The 15613-nt window shown below is 48.2% G+C and overlaps 1 long non-coding RNA gene across 1 annotated transcript; it reads right to left on the reverse strand.

The window, feature by feature from the left end:
* Positions 1-2005: 2005 nt before the first annotated feature.
* LOC122944080 lies at positions 2006-15321 on the reverse strand. The gene is made up of 3 exons (XR_006390937.1): positions 15145-15321; positions 3882-4001; positions 2006-2964 (listed from the first exon to the last, which is right to left on the reverse strand). It is a non-coding gene; the product is annotated as an uncharacterized LOC122944080 (long non-coding RNA).
* Between the last annotated feature and the right edge of the window lie 292 nt (positions 15322-15613).

Genomic DNA, 15613 nt, shown 5'->3' on the forward strand with positions numbered 1-15613 from the left:
CACCACTGATACATAGATCATATACAGCACACACCAATCACACATAGGAAACACGCATTGCACACACCAAGACATTTATGCCTAACCCTATTAAGTTAAAGGGGTCCTCTCACTTCAGCAATTGGCATTTATCATGTAGAGAAAGTTAATACAAGGCACTTACTAATGTATTGTGACTCTCCATATTGCCTCCTTTCCATCACATTATACACAGCACGTATCCGTGGTTATTACCACGGTGTAATCCAGCAGCGGTGGCCGTGCTTCCACACTATAGGTAAAGGTGTTGGCCTATGCGCACTTCCAGCCTTTCCCTATAGTGTGGAAGCACGGCCACTGCTGCTGGATTACACCGTGGTAATAACCACGGATACGTGCTGTGTATAATGTGATGGAAAGGAGGCAATATGGAGAGTCACAATACATTAGTAAGTGCCTTGTAGTAACTGCATGATAAATGCCAATTACTGAAGTGAGAGAAACCCTTTAAGCATAAATGTCTGGCATGAAATGTATCAACTCTTACCCTCCTCAGATTGTACATAATCTACAGTATAATTAAAAGGGTTCTCCGACCATAATGACCTCTCGCCCATCTACAGGATCGGTGATAGATATCAGATTGCTGGGGTCTGACTGCTGGAACACCCACTGATCATGGAGAAAGGGGTCCTTAGACATTCAGTTACATGACCGCCAATCTATGTACACGAGGGTCTTAACACCACGTTCCCTTGATCATGGGGGTCCCAGCAGTCAGACCCCCACCAATCAGACACTTATCACCTGTCGTGTCAGAGCTGTTTCACCTTTTTACATTCCCTATCCTTAAAGGTTTTCTTTGGATGTAAATAAAAATAAAAAATCTGGCCCAAAATATGTGTCAAACTAAATTAGAAATGCTCACCTGTTAAAGGGTCTGTGTCCCCTCTTCTAAGTGATCCGTGGGGGTCTGAACGCTGGAGCGCCCACTGATCCCCCTTTTTGACTGAGGGGCAGGTCGAGCATATGCACTGCCTCTCCATCCATTCTCTATGGGGTCGCCGGAGATGGCGGAGTACAGCGCTGGCTATTTCCAGTGGTCCCAAAGAGAATACATGGAGCAGCAGGGCGTATGTGTGGCCGCCCACACCATCAAAAGGGGGGACTGGGACCCATTCCTGGGATCATGGGGGTCACAGAATCAGACCCCACTAATCATATAGTTATGCCCTATGGTGTGGAGAGGATAACTTAAAAACCTGGACAACCCCTTTAAATCCTCCACCACCAGTATGTCTTTACATGGCAGCAGTGATGCCTGTAAATACAGAATATCATCACTGCCGCCATGTAAACCATACGTGTCAATACTGGAGAATGGGACGCACTGGGCAGAATTTTTCGGGGCATAAGTCTAAACCCCTTTTGCAGGTCACCCCAACCTTTAACAAAGCCCAAGCAAAGGCGCTAGAGGAGCAACGTGAGCAAAGGGCACAAACAGAGGGTCATAACTGAAGCAGAGACATTAGGGTCACCTGAGGCAGGGTAATAGTGGGGATCCTGGAGCAGAGGTAACTGGAGAAGAGGAAATATTAGGGGTGCATTTCGAGTGGGGGAATCTGGATCTGGGGCATTTATGGGGGTGCACCTAAAGCAGAGGCATTAGGGTCGGCTGAGGCAGGGTAATAGTGGTGATCCTGGAGCAGAGGTATTAGGGGGCAACTGGAGAAGAGGCAATATTAGGGGTGCATTTAGAGTGGGGGCATCTGAAGCTGTGGCACTAATGGGGGTGCGCCTAAAGCAAAGGTATTGGGGGGACCTAGGGCAGAGTCCCCCCAATGCCACTCTGAACTCTGCAGGGAGCAACACACATACACAGATCTGAGTCTACTATAAACAAATCCCCTATTTCCCCCTTACAGTCTCCTACAGCTCAAGACATCATGAGAAATCAGCCCAGCACCGCAGAGGAGTCCTTCTCTCCAGCAACCACAGTTTTCTGACAGCAGGGAGGGCAGGAGGATGGCCAGACATGTTCTCTCCTCCTTCATTGCCAGCAGCCCGGAAAGTTTAGAAGAAACTGCAGGGTTTCATGTACAATGTACACCAGTAGGAGGCTGCATAGCTGTGCGATACTGCCACCTAGTGGCTACAATAATTATATCCCCTGAGAAACAAGAGAAATAATTACTCCTCCGTCTTATCTCCGGGTGCAGGAGACTGGGGGCTTACAGAGGAATCCCCCGCCTCCCCGGTGGGCCAGTCCGATCCTGGTACTATTATATGAGCACTGCACAGCGGTATTAGTTAAGTAATGTATGGCACTATTATATTGGCAGTATTTCATGGTGTTATTGTGCCTCAATTACTTGTTCACTATATAGTACTATTATATAAGTACTGCACAGCAGTATCATCTAGGTTCTGTACGGCACTATTATATTTCCGCTGTTTGATGGTGTAATTGTGCCTCAGTTATATGTTTACCATATTGTACTATTATATAAGCACTGCGCAGCGGTATCATTTAGGCAATTTTAAGTATTGTGCAGCACGGACGTTCCCCATGCATTGGGGACTGCAAATTGCAGTCCCCAATGCACAGAACGGCGGTGTGCATGAGGCTTATAGAATTACATTATGTAGAGAGACACCGTAGGAGACGGACGGAGCAGGCCCTGTTATTTCTAGTTACGTCACTGTGTGGCTGCTGCTTTCATTGCAATGAACGGGAAGTTGTCCGCCTGGTGCTGACGTCACTGATATCATCTTGTCCAGACCTGTTGGGCTACCCGTCCACAATGTGGGGACAGCAGCGGGATCCTCGGGCTGACTGCTAATTGCTGGGCCGCGCCTCTACAAGCTATTTGAAGCACGTTGCAGTGAGCCGCATGTGCAGGCAGCCTAACAATATATTTATGAGTGAAGGATACCGCCACCGCTCTTCTCTTAATTTAAACGAATAGTCCAGTTTCATTTAGTCTGTAAAAAAAAAAAAAAGTTATACGATTTTTCCATCAAACCAATTTCCTGTGCTGTTCAAAATCTCTGCTTGCTGTGGTTCAATAAGAAGTTGCTGTGCGGCCTAGTCATTGGGTGGGGAAGGCTTGGCCACGTGCAGCCAGTCAGAACCATGTCTAACGAGCTGTACACCTGTGTGTCATCACATGACCAGGACAGATCTGTATCCACTTGATGTGAACGATGAAAGTTCTTATTGAATGACAGCAAGCAGAGATCTTACAGAACTGTTACAGAAAGTAAATTGAAAAAACTTTTTCGTCTGAACTGGTCCAAAATGATCCCAGAGGATCTCTGGGTTGACGGACTAAGACTATTATCTAGACAGGGCTCACTGTTCGTGGAGGAGACCACGGGGCCACTTACAGAGTATTCTGTGAATGTAGATAAATGTGGAACGCTTGTCCAGAGTTGACCTGGGCGGTGGCCACCCTATGGTCATGGACCATGGCTGATAAATTTAAGGCCTCATGCACACGGCCTTTGTTCTGGTCCGCATCCGAGCCGCAGTTTTTGCGGCTTGGGTACGGACCCATTCACTTTAATGGGGCTGAAAAAGATGCGGACAGCTCACAGCGTTCTTTGGCCCCGCAAAAAAAATATAACATGTCCCATTCTTGTCCGTTTTGCGGACAAAAATAGGCATTTCTACAATGGGCCACCTGTTCCGTTCCGCAAAATGCGGAAGGCACATGGGTGGTTTCCGTGTTTTGCGAACCGCAAAAAATGGAACTGTCGTGTGCATGAGGCCTAAGAGACATGAGCTGAGAAAGGATGTCAAATATTTTCTGAGGTTGACACTGCACCCTGTGTTCCGAGCTGGGCCTCAGTGCCCTACAACCTACAGACTCCATGCTCTACACTCCCGCTGATCTCACCGTCTGGTCGTCTGTCCTGCGGCAGGAGGAGAAGCAGATGTCGTCTCAGCCCTGTGAGGCCTTGGTAGGATTTCTGCTCGTTCTTCTCATGCTCCATCGTGACGCATCATCATTCTCCTCCTGCAACAAATGGAAATATCCGTGGTTAGATACATAGAAACGGGCTTCAGTCAACGCCTAGCAACAACACAACGAGATGAGTCACCGGGAGAACCGCCTGGAAAACCGCCTCCTCACCCAGCCCCACGCGTCAGTGGCCGTCATCTGCTCACTCTACCGCCATCCACGTTCCCAACCGTCCTCGGAACGTCTTACTGTTCTCCTACCAATCCTATCTCACAACCAGCTATCTGCCTGTGTACGGCCATGTGTGAGGATGATGCAGATTCGTCTGTGCAAAAAACGCAGCGTAATACGGAATCAGCAAAACGTATGAGATCAGACAAATCTCACGTACACTTAGCTTTTTTCTTCCATGTGGAAATTGACCTGCCATGTGGATTTTGAAATCCTCAGCACATTACTTCTTTGTGCCATTTTTGGTGCAGATTTCACCCTTTTCAATGGAGGAGGAGATCTGCGGCAAACCCAGATCAAATCCGCAACAAAGTCCAGAAGTAACGCATTTTGGATGCTGATTTGGTGTGGAAACTGACAAAAATCCACATGGAAATTTGTGCGGAATTTCTGCACCCATGTGCAAACAGCCTAAGGCCTCTTTCACACTACCGTTTTATTTTTTTCGTTTTGCAGGTCGTCTTTTGCGTTCTGTATACGGTCCGTATACGGAACCATTCATTTAAATGGTTCCGCAAAAAAAAAACCTGAATGTACGTTTCAGTATTTCCGTTTTTCCGTTGAAAGATAGAACATGTTCTATTATTGCCCGCAAATCACGTTCCGTGGCTCCATTCAAGTCAATGGGTCCGCAAAAGAAAAAGGAAATGCATCCGTATGTCTTCCATATCCGTTCCGTTTTTGCGGAACCATCTATGGAAAATGTTATGCCCAGCCCAATTTTTTCTATGTAATTACTGTATAATGTATATGCCATACGGAACAACAGATCCGTGAAAAACAGACCGCAAAACACTGAAATACGGTAGTGTAAAAGAGGCCTAAGGGTACTTTCACACTTGCAGCAGGACGGATCCGACAGGCTGTTCACCCGGTCGGATCCTTCCTTCCGCTATTTCGCCGTGCCGCCAGACCGCCCCTCTGTCCCCATTGACTATAATGGGGACGGGGCGGAGCTCCGGCGCAGTACGGCAGTTCACGGTGAGAGGCCGCCGGACTAAAAAGTCGGACATGCAGGACTTTTAGTCCGGCGGCCTTTCGCCGTGCTGCGCCGGAGCTCCGCCACCGTCCCCATTATAGTTCAGAGGGGCGGCACGGCGAAATAGCTGAAGGACGGATCCGATAGGGTGAACAGCCTGTCGGATCCCTTCCGCCGCAAGTGTGAAAGTAGCCTAAGGCTGCTGTACATGGTCAGGTTTTGATCAGGTTTTCAGATGCAGTTTTGAAGCTACAACCAGGTGAGGATCATAAAGAAGAGATGATATCACGGGCTGATTCTGTTTTAGCTTAAAAAAACTGCATCTGAAAATCTGATCAAAACCGGACCGTGCGCAGCCCCTGAGAACAGAAAAGACGACCAGAGGCTCAGTATCTGCAGGTGCAGCATCCATTGTGGTATTTGTATCCACAGGACGTGGGTAGCAATGTTTTCCTTCCCATCTTTGACACTTTTCTTTTATGTACAAAGTGTCATTTTTCTATACAATGTATCACTTTGAAGAGCAGGATGGTGAAGCCCCAGGACCTGTAAGAGACCCAATTCTTCCAAGCGATACACTGCATAGAAACATGACACTTTGTGCATTAAAGCGGCAACATTGTCACCGGAGTTCTTATTATTGCTATTTGAGGGCTAGGTCTGGGTGACGTGAAAAATCACAGCAAAAAACGGCCGCAATGTGTGAACTAATCCTATCGAGCAGTTGTGTGGCGCCATTAATTACATACACTGAATGAGTGAGCGACCCAACTTTCCCGGGTCTGCTATGACATAGGCAGTGTACCTGTATGGTGGTATATGTGCACTCTATGAAACATTCATATGGCGATATACAGCCCCACATACGGCTAGCTGCACTGTCCCTGTGTCCTGACCCCTTTCTATGCTTGTCAGCAATGTGCTCTACACTGAGCTCGGATGAGACAGACTAACCATCACCCCTGGACATCAATGAGCCTTAGGCGTCCATGGCGCTTGTTAAGGTCTTCTCCACCGTCTGCGTGACTATAGGTAAACGTCATGGTCTCCCCACATGTAGCATAGCTGAGTTTGTCATCGTGCCCTCTAGTGCTGCATTTCTCCACTATCCGCAGTGTGATCTCACGCTCTGCGTCACTGGTTGCTATGAGCAACATCGCTTTTTTTTATATTTTGTAACTTTTCACAAACTTTGTCACTTTGTGAACCCTCTGCTGCCATGAATAATGCATTGCAGCCTGGGAAGCGCGTCTTCTCCCGTGTGACCGCGCCCTGAGGTGAAGCTTCATTAACCGCATTCTAATCAGCCACAAGGAAGCGCAGACATGACTGCAGCTATTATGTGCAACGTCGCCTCATAAAATCGGGGCGATCCTTTCATGTTGAGCACGTGTCTGGCTGTTGTCCGCCTTTGATCCTCTGATAGTATCTCTACCATCCGTGGAGGGACGTCACCTGACGCCCCGGCCGCGGCTCCTCATGGGGGGCTATATGTATCCGTAGATGGCATCAGCACCCAACACAGGGAGGACTTTTTTCTTCCTCCTGACAATTACTTTACTTTTCTAATCTCTGGTCATTTTGTGGGGTTCCACCCAAAAAAGGGGGGGTGCCCCTATTCCCATGGAGCCCATAGCAGCTGCCTCTATGGTACTTCTACCTTTATGACGTCTCCGTACAGTCATCATAATCAGGGGTGCACAGGGCGGAATAGGAACAAAGTGGCCCTGAAAAGAAAAAAAACTAAAAGTGTCCCATTTTATACTGCCCCAAAAGCTGTCCCTCTGTGGTGGCCATCAATAGCTGCCATCTTCCCAGGCCCAATCCCATATGGTATCTGGGGCCCCATTACAGATTTTGTGGCAGTCATGCTGATGTGTATACTGTCTCTGTATATAAAGTCATTTGTATTATATCCCGGCCCTCCGCAGGGGATACGAGGTAACCCTCCTCCTGCACTCAGCGGGTCATGCCATGTGACTGACGCCCTTCGCGATCTGTCCGGGACAGAACCTTGGTGCGAGTCTGCAGGATAAATGCAGTCTGCAATATAATCCACAAAAATCTGTTATTTTTCTTTTTAGATAATACATTTTCGGGGCTGCTCAGTCGCTGTTTTATCCCGTGTGTCACTTTGTTACTTGCGGCCACTTGAACCTAAGGAGCCTCAGAGTCAGAGTCGCGCGTTATGCGATGCGGTTATGATGTGATTACCGTCTCCTAATGACACGTTCATTTTCAAGTAATAACTGGGGGCGAACAACATATATGACATGTATAGTAAAAGAGGAGGTGATGCCCCTCAGCTTATAGGGGGCTGCAGATCCCATCTACCCCTCAAAGAACATATAACCCAGTGGAGGGCGAGAGGTCGAAACAGAACAGAAACTTATATCTGTCACCTCCTGACATCACTAACATCAGGAGAGGGGTGCAGGACAGTAGTGTGCTGACAACTGGGGTACAGGACAATGACGCTGACAACTGGGGTACAGGATAATGACGCTGACACTCGGGGTACAGGATAATGACGCTGACACTCGGGGTACAGGATAATGACGCTGACACTTGGGGTACAGGGTAATGACGCTGACACTCGGGGTACAGGATAATGACGCTGACACTCGGGGTACAGGATAATGACACTGACACTGACACTTGGGGTACAGGATAATGACGCTGACACTTGGGGTACAGGACAATGACACTGACACTCGCGGTACAGGATAATGAATCTGACACTCGGGGGACAGGATAATGACACTGACACTTGGGGTACAGGATAATGACACTGACACTCGGGGTACAGGATAATGACACTGACACTAGGGGGACAGGATAATGACACTGACACTCGGGGGACAGGATAATGACACTGACACTCGGGGGACAGGATAATGACACTGACAGCTGGGATACAGAATAATGACACTGACAGTTGGGGTACAGGCAGGGGCGTCCATAGAAATCACTGGGCCCCATAGGAAGACTCTAAATTGGGCCCCCATTCCCCTTTTATAGCCTCTCCCTTTGTTCCATGAACTATTCTTGCTGCTGCATTTTATAATTTATGCCATCAGGGCCGGATTGAGATTACAAAACAGCCCTGGCACACTAAAGAGGTATAATAGATGCAGTGTGTACGGGTATATAGTAAATACAGCAGTGTATTGACATGAGGTATGAGATATACATTACAGCTTATACCTCACATATCAGTCCCCTGCTGTATATACAATATATCTGTACATATTGCATCTATAATACTGTGTATAGATGGATATATACAGAGCAGTGTATTGATGAGAGACATACAAGGTATAATGCTGTAGATGCAGTGTGTACAGATATATGTGGTCAGTTATACATTATGGTCACTGTAACTGTCTCAAGTATTATACATGAGTAAGCAATTAGTAAAAAAGGGCATGGGGGGGGGGGGGTGATGAAAAATGGAGGGCCTCTCTTACCACTCCATTCCAGTTTGTATGGATCAATGCAGAGCTGATTGTGAACTTCTAATACTTGTTGTTAGGGGTTGAAGGACCTGTGATGATGTCATCACAGGTCCTGGCAGATGTACTGTTCTAACCTGGGAACTACACTTTACACTCTGTGGTTCCCTTACAGGACCTGTGATGACATCATCAAAGGTCCTTTAGCTAGAAAGATAGACAGGAGCAATTAGGGGGCGTGGCCTCTCCTCCACTGCGGGCCCCTCTTTCTCACGGCCCCATAGCAGCTGCATGGTCTGCCTGTATGATGGGTACGACACTGGGTGCAGGATAATGACACTGACACTTGGGGTACAGGATAATGACACTGACACTTGGGGTACAGGATAATGACACTGACACTTGGGGTACAGGGTAATGACACTGACACTCGGGGTACAGGATAATGACACTGACACTCGGGGTACAGGCAGGGGCGTATCTATCACGAGGCAAACAAGGCATTTGCCTGGGGCGGCACTTGCCAATGGGGCGGCAAAATGCCTTGTTTGCCTAGTTAGTTTTTCCCCTTGCTTTGTCCGATGCTTGCCGATCCTTCACTATGCCGCTGCGAGCGGCAGCCTCGCCGGCGCCGCATAGTGAAGGAGTGACTTACTACTTACTTCCTCCTCCCTGTGTTTCCGGAATTTTCACCTACCCGGCCTTGCTACCCACGTCACTTCTAGTAGTGACGTGAGAGGTGCGTCTCTCCCCTCGGCTCTGTTCCTGGCTCTTACACTGCGTTCCACATATGACTGGAACCAGCATCCGGATGTGGTCTAACCGGAAGTGCCGCTTTGGAACGCAAATGCGTTCCACGAAGGTCCGGCACCGGAAGTGCCGACCTCTACAGCTCGTTTTTGGAATGCAGATGCGCTCCACCTGCACTTGACTTCCTCAGGCGTCCCTCATGGCTTCAACACCACACTTCATGGCGTTACTCATGGCTCCAACACTACAGGACCAGGTCCAGGCAGAGGTAACAAATGTGAGTGAGACGAGAGAGTTAAAAAGCAAATAGTGCACGTGCACAGTGAGAGTGAGACTCATAAATAAATGTGGTATGTGTGTCAGACTGTCTATGGTGGCCCTGACCTCTCCTTGAGGCTGCCCCATACAGACTGTATGGGGCAGCCTCAAGGAGAGGCCAGGGCCACCATAGACAGTCTGACACACATACCACATTTATTTATGACACAGTGCAGAGTGCACTATTTGCTTGTGGCAGCCCCCATACAGTTTAGTGTCTCCTTGTGGCTGCCCCGGTCCCCGCCCCCCATACAGTATAACGTCTCCTTATGTCTGCCCCCATACAGTATGTATAATGTCTCCTTGTGGCTGCCCCTTACAGTATAACGTCTCGTTGAGGCTGCCCCATACAGTATAACGTCTCGTTGAGGCTGCCCCCATACAGTATAACGTCTCGTTGAGGCTGCCCCCATACAGTATAACGTCTCGTTGAGGCTGCCCCCATACAGTATAACGTCTCGTTGAGGCTGCCCCCATACAGTATAACGTCCCCTTGTGTTTTTTTCTTTTAAACGGGTATTTATTGCGATATATATATCGTTATCGTGATAAATTTCTTAATATGGTTATGCAAAACAGGAAAGGGTGGAGCCTAAAGAGGAAGGGTGGGGTTTACAGAGGAAGGGGTTTGGCCGTGACAGGAAGGGGTGGGTCAAATTTATATTAGGGGGGGTGCCCGAGTTTAGTCTCGCCTAGGGCAGCACAAAACCAAGATACACCACTGGGTACAGGATAATGACACTGACACCTGGGGTACAGGATAATGACACTGACACTTGGGGTACAGGATAATGACGCTAACACTTGGGGTACAGGATAATGACGCTGACACTTGGGGTACAGGATAATGACACTGACACTTGGGGTACAGGATAATGACACTGACACTCGGGGTACAGGATAATGACACTGACACTCAGGGGAACAGGATAATGACACTGACACTCGGGATACAGGATAATGACACTGACACTCGGGGTACAGGATAATGACACTGACACTCGGGGTACAGGATAATGACACTGACACTTCGGGTACAGGATAATGACACTGACACTCGGGGTACAGGATAATGACACTGACACTCGGGATACAGGATAATGACACTGACACTCGGGGTACAGGATAATGACACTGACACTCGGGGTACAGGATAATGACACTGACACTCGGGGTACAGGATAATGACAGGCTGACATTCGGGGACAGTGATCCGTAGATGTTGTACGTGTTACACATTCAGCTCTGCTATTCCGTACCGTACATTGCGGATTATCAGATTCCGGATTAGAGGGCTATCACGTGTTATGTTATAATCTATATATTCTCTATTTTCCTGCCGGCTGCCCTGCACCCTTCAACCCCTGCCCTTCGATATCGCCCCCAGAACTGTTACTTTATTACTGTGACTTCAATTTACGCCCCAAAAACTCCAGTCACTGTGAAAACATCCGCCATTATCAGCGCTAAATCACGTAAATCCGCCATTATAGCGCAGCCATCGCCTGACCCACTGATCTCGATGACAGAAACTGCCACATTCAGGTATTTGCCATGCAACGCTGGCACCGCCACCCATGGACTTTCAGGGCTCATTCACACTCTGCGGACTTTGTGGCAGAATATTGGTTTCGCGCCCCTGAGCGCGGCAGCGGAGATCCAGGTGCTTGCTGTGTATTCAAGTGAATGGAACTGATTTTTTTAGTTGGGGAATTTTCTGCGGCACAGTATGCAGCGTGTGAGTGCGCCCTTACAATAACTGCGCCATTTGGATCAGATCCCGACGCTCGGCCCTCGTGGATTCCTGCATGACCTTTACGTTGGATTGAAGGTCAGGACACATGGGCGTACCGGGCCCCCTCCCCCCACACGCCCAGACAGAGGGGCTGCTCACTTGGCAGCTGCGACGCTGGACGGAAATCTTTAAGTGTTGGAGATTTTAGGTTTTTTGCTTAAATCAGGGGGAAAAAAACCAACCAGCGGTGAAGAGACGAGCGTCGGTGTCTTACCCCCGGACAGACATGGCGTCACTACTACATAAAAAGTGTAGTGACTGCCATGGCGGCTGAGTATCCGGGACCTGCTGCTATTTCACCGGTGACCCCAGACGACCGCAACAAATCAGGGATTCTGACATTAGTGACCGCCACTGGTGAGCCGCCGATTGCGTCCAATTTAAAGGGCCGGTACAGCCTTTAATATAGAGCTTGTGTAATAGAAAGCTCTGAAACTTTGGCCTCATGCACACGGCCGTTGTTTTGGTCCGCATCCGAGCCGCAGTTTTTGTGGTGGCTCGGATGCGGACCCATACACTTCAATGGGGCCACAAAAGATGCAGACAGCACTCCGTTCCGCGGTCCCCCAAAAAGAATATAACCTGTCCTATTCTTGTCCGTTTTTGTGGACAAGAATAGGCATTGATATTAATGGCTGTCCGTGCCGTTCCGCAAATTGCGGAACGCACACGGACTGCATCCGTGTTTTGCGAACCGCAAAACACACAATGTTCGTGTGCATGAGGCCTTTATAATAGATTTTCTGTTTCAAGTTTTCAACATTCTAAAGATCTCTGCTTTCTGTCAGTGAGTGAAAATTTTCTGCTCTACATCGGTGACTAAAAATCTGAACAGAGCTAATACTTCTCACAGCTGAGGGTTTGTTACAGTCTAGGCAGTCCTCAGGAGGAGCTGAGCTGTACTGTTTCCTGAAACCTTCTGGGGAATATCACACGATCAGAAGCAGAAGATGGAGCCAAGAAATGTGGAGGAAGCGTCTGATAATCCGGCATCTATAAGATCTTTTTGGTGCCGGATTAAAGGAATTTTACAGCATTTTTTGCAGTTTTTTTCCTATGTCACAATAAAATTGCATCACAGTGTTTGCTCTGCCAGTCTGCTTCTGTACGCCGCGTTCAGGTGGGAGGTGGGGGGTGGGGGGGGGGGGGGGGCACAGTCTACCATATAGTAATCTACTTGGCTGCTCGCTTCCCTTCCTGCAGAACAATTTCCATGACGCCTGAGGAAGCTGCGAGAGCCTCCACACTGGTGGTCACCCAGCTTTCTTAGGAGCAGATATCTGAATGGGCGATATGGGGGTCTGAGGTTGTATTCCTGTACGACTTTCCATTCAGGCGTCTAGGAAAGCTGGGTGGGGGCTGTGCTGCTGTCACCGGATCTGATGACAGAGGGGGCATCTAAGGAAAGCGTCTGCGGACAGGAAATGAGTCTGTCCTGTCTGCCCAGGATAAAACTTCTCCCAGGGTCTCTGATGGCGAGTCATTCCCCGGCCTCAGACACAGAGAACCTAAAGATCAGCCGAACATGCTGGGAGTTGTAGTTCCACAGCAGCTGGAGAAGAGCCGGTTCTGTTTAGTCGCTTTTGTTTATTCTGTCGTTTCCTGCTGAGCAGATGCTCTGGTGACTCATACGCTGCGCGTTACTGCGTCCTGACACCCGCAGAGCACGTTCTACACAAGGGGGGGGGGGGGCGCTTAGGCTACTTTCACACTTGCGTTCGGGGTTCCGCTTGAAGGCTCTCACAAGCGGACCCGAACGCTTCCGTCCAGCCCTAATGCATTCTGAGTGGACGCGGATCCGCTCAGAGTGCATCAGTCTGGCAGCGTTCAGCCTCCGCTCCGCTCAGCAGGCGGACACCTGAATGCAGCTTGCAGCGTTCGGGTGTCCGCCTGGCCGTGCGGAGGCAAACGGATCCGTCCAGACTTACAATGTTAGTCAATGGGGACGGATCCGTTTGACGTTGACACAATATGGTGCAATTTCAAACGGATCCGTCCCCATTGACTTTCAATGTAAAGTCTGGACGGATCCGTCTAACAATTAGACTTACTTTTTTCAGAAATATAATGCAGACGGATCCGTTCTGAACGGATCCAATCGTCTGCATTATAGGAGCGGATCCGTCTGTGCAGACACCAGACGGATCCGCTCCGAACGCAAGTGTGAAAGTAGCCTTACTTTGTGAGGATTAGTTCTGATCAGATGAAGTCGTTAGATGACTGTGTTATACATAACACGCTAATAACATACGTGTAATAGACAAGCCTCAGAGCCAGAAACACATCATCCTCATATCCGTCACCTGTACACACGCACATCCATATATACATACTAACACACAGATATATGCACATACATGTACACAAAATACACACGAACAAGCACCTACTGTACATGCAAATACACAAACCTGTGAGCACGTGTGCAAGAAGATACAAATCCACATACAAACCCCCCCATCACGAAATCATACACGCATAAGCATTCATAAAGTAACACACTGATCTCCACACATACATGTACACGCAATCACACGTGAGCACAGGACAGCTACATGCAAACACACAAAGGTAAACGTGTGCAAGACACACATGAAATCATACATGCACAGTACACACAGGTATACATACATATAAGCATTAATAAACTAACACAAAAGCACACGCACATATACATGCACAAACACACACATGATGCACGTATATCATTGTCTTCATTCACCTGCAACTTTATATCATTTTGCAGTCAAAACTGCACGGCTAAGTTTCTGCACCCGTCTCTCTGCTTGTGGTCATGTGTTTCTGGGCTCCTTGCACCCCTCCCCTCCCCCGCTCCAAAATAAATAAATTGCGCGTCCTTCCTTCAATCACGCTCATTAAGGAAAGCGATTATTCAGCGAGCCGCACCTAGGTCAGCGCCATCTTGACTTTTGGTCTTGTGGCCCTTGTGCATAATAAGCGTCCTGCAGAGGAGACGTCTTATGTAACCAAGCAGCAATGGCCGATCCACAGAGCAGTACCAGCATCTGGTACCCGACACGGTTAGTGTCCAGTCTCCATCACTATGGGATTACTGGTCTGACTGGTCAGGGAGCACAATATAGCAGAAGTCAGAGCTTTGCAATTGTAACGAAACATAGTAAATAAATTGCAACAATGTAACAACACAGGTAACAGAATTGTGCGTTATTTTACCGGAAAGATTGGTGCAGAGCAGAAAACCGCAACACACAGGAAAAAAAAAGGGTGATTTTATAACTCTAGAATTGATGGAGAACGGTCTGCAAAAATGGCGCAAATTTTTATCATTTCTTCACCGCTAATGGTGCAAACCGAGGCGAAATCAGGAGTTTCTATGATCATGTGGTTCCTCCTACTCCCAAATTTGATCCCGTCAGGCTCTCTCCAGACTTGCAATATAAACACAGTTTTTCTGCGGAGACGCTAGACATTGGCGTCCTCTATAAGATATCATTGTTTGAGCTGCACCATTCTTTCCAGTAAAAAAGGACCCTTTCTAGACTTTTATTCTACAAAGAAGAAAAAATGTAGAATTTACGTAAAAAGTAAATAAAAAAATCCACATATCCGTCTTCGCCTACGCTTCATCAGGAAGTCGCAATTTTACCATGAAGTGAGCTGGAGTTACAGAATAAACCGTGTACTTACACAAGGTGGAGGCGGTCGGGCTGGAAGGTATCCATAGGGTATCAGACAACTCCAAGACACATGTATAAAGCTTTAGGGATAGTAAAGGAAGGTGAGGGGAACCTCGTGCCTCTTATATCAGGCACTAGAAAAGCTATAAGCAGAGTTAGTGACCTGGATGAGGGGAGACAAAGAGCCAGTGAGAGGAGCGGAGAGTAAAGCGGAAACTACTTGTCTCCTTCATTGGTTTAGTTTATGAAGAAGTGAATGGGAAGGAACAGCCCCGACTCATGCAGCATCCAACCAGAGGCAGCCACAGGACGTCACTCACTGACAGGCAGCAGACACACTTTATTCTTTATACTTTTAGAATAAGAGACACACCCAGGGGGAAGGGGGGTACAGACTGGGTAGCTGCGAGGTTGAGCCTCTCTGCAACCTCATGTCTCGTTGTCTATGCACAGGTGTACAGGTGAGGCACATCACATGG

This window comes from Bufo gargarizans, chromosome 7, assembly GCF_014858855.1.
Source record: "Bufo gargarizans isolate SCDJY-AF-19 chromosome 7, ASM1485885v1, whole genome shotgun sequence".
Classification (NCBI taxonomy): domain Eukaryota; kingdom Metazoa; phylum Chordata; class Amphibia; order Anura; family Bufonidae; genus Bufo; species Bufo gargarizans.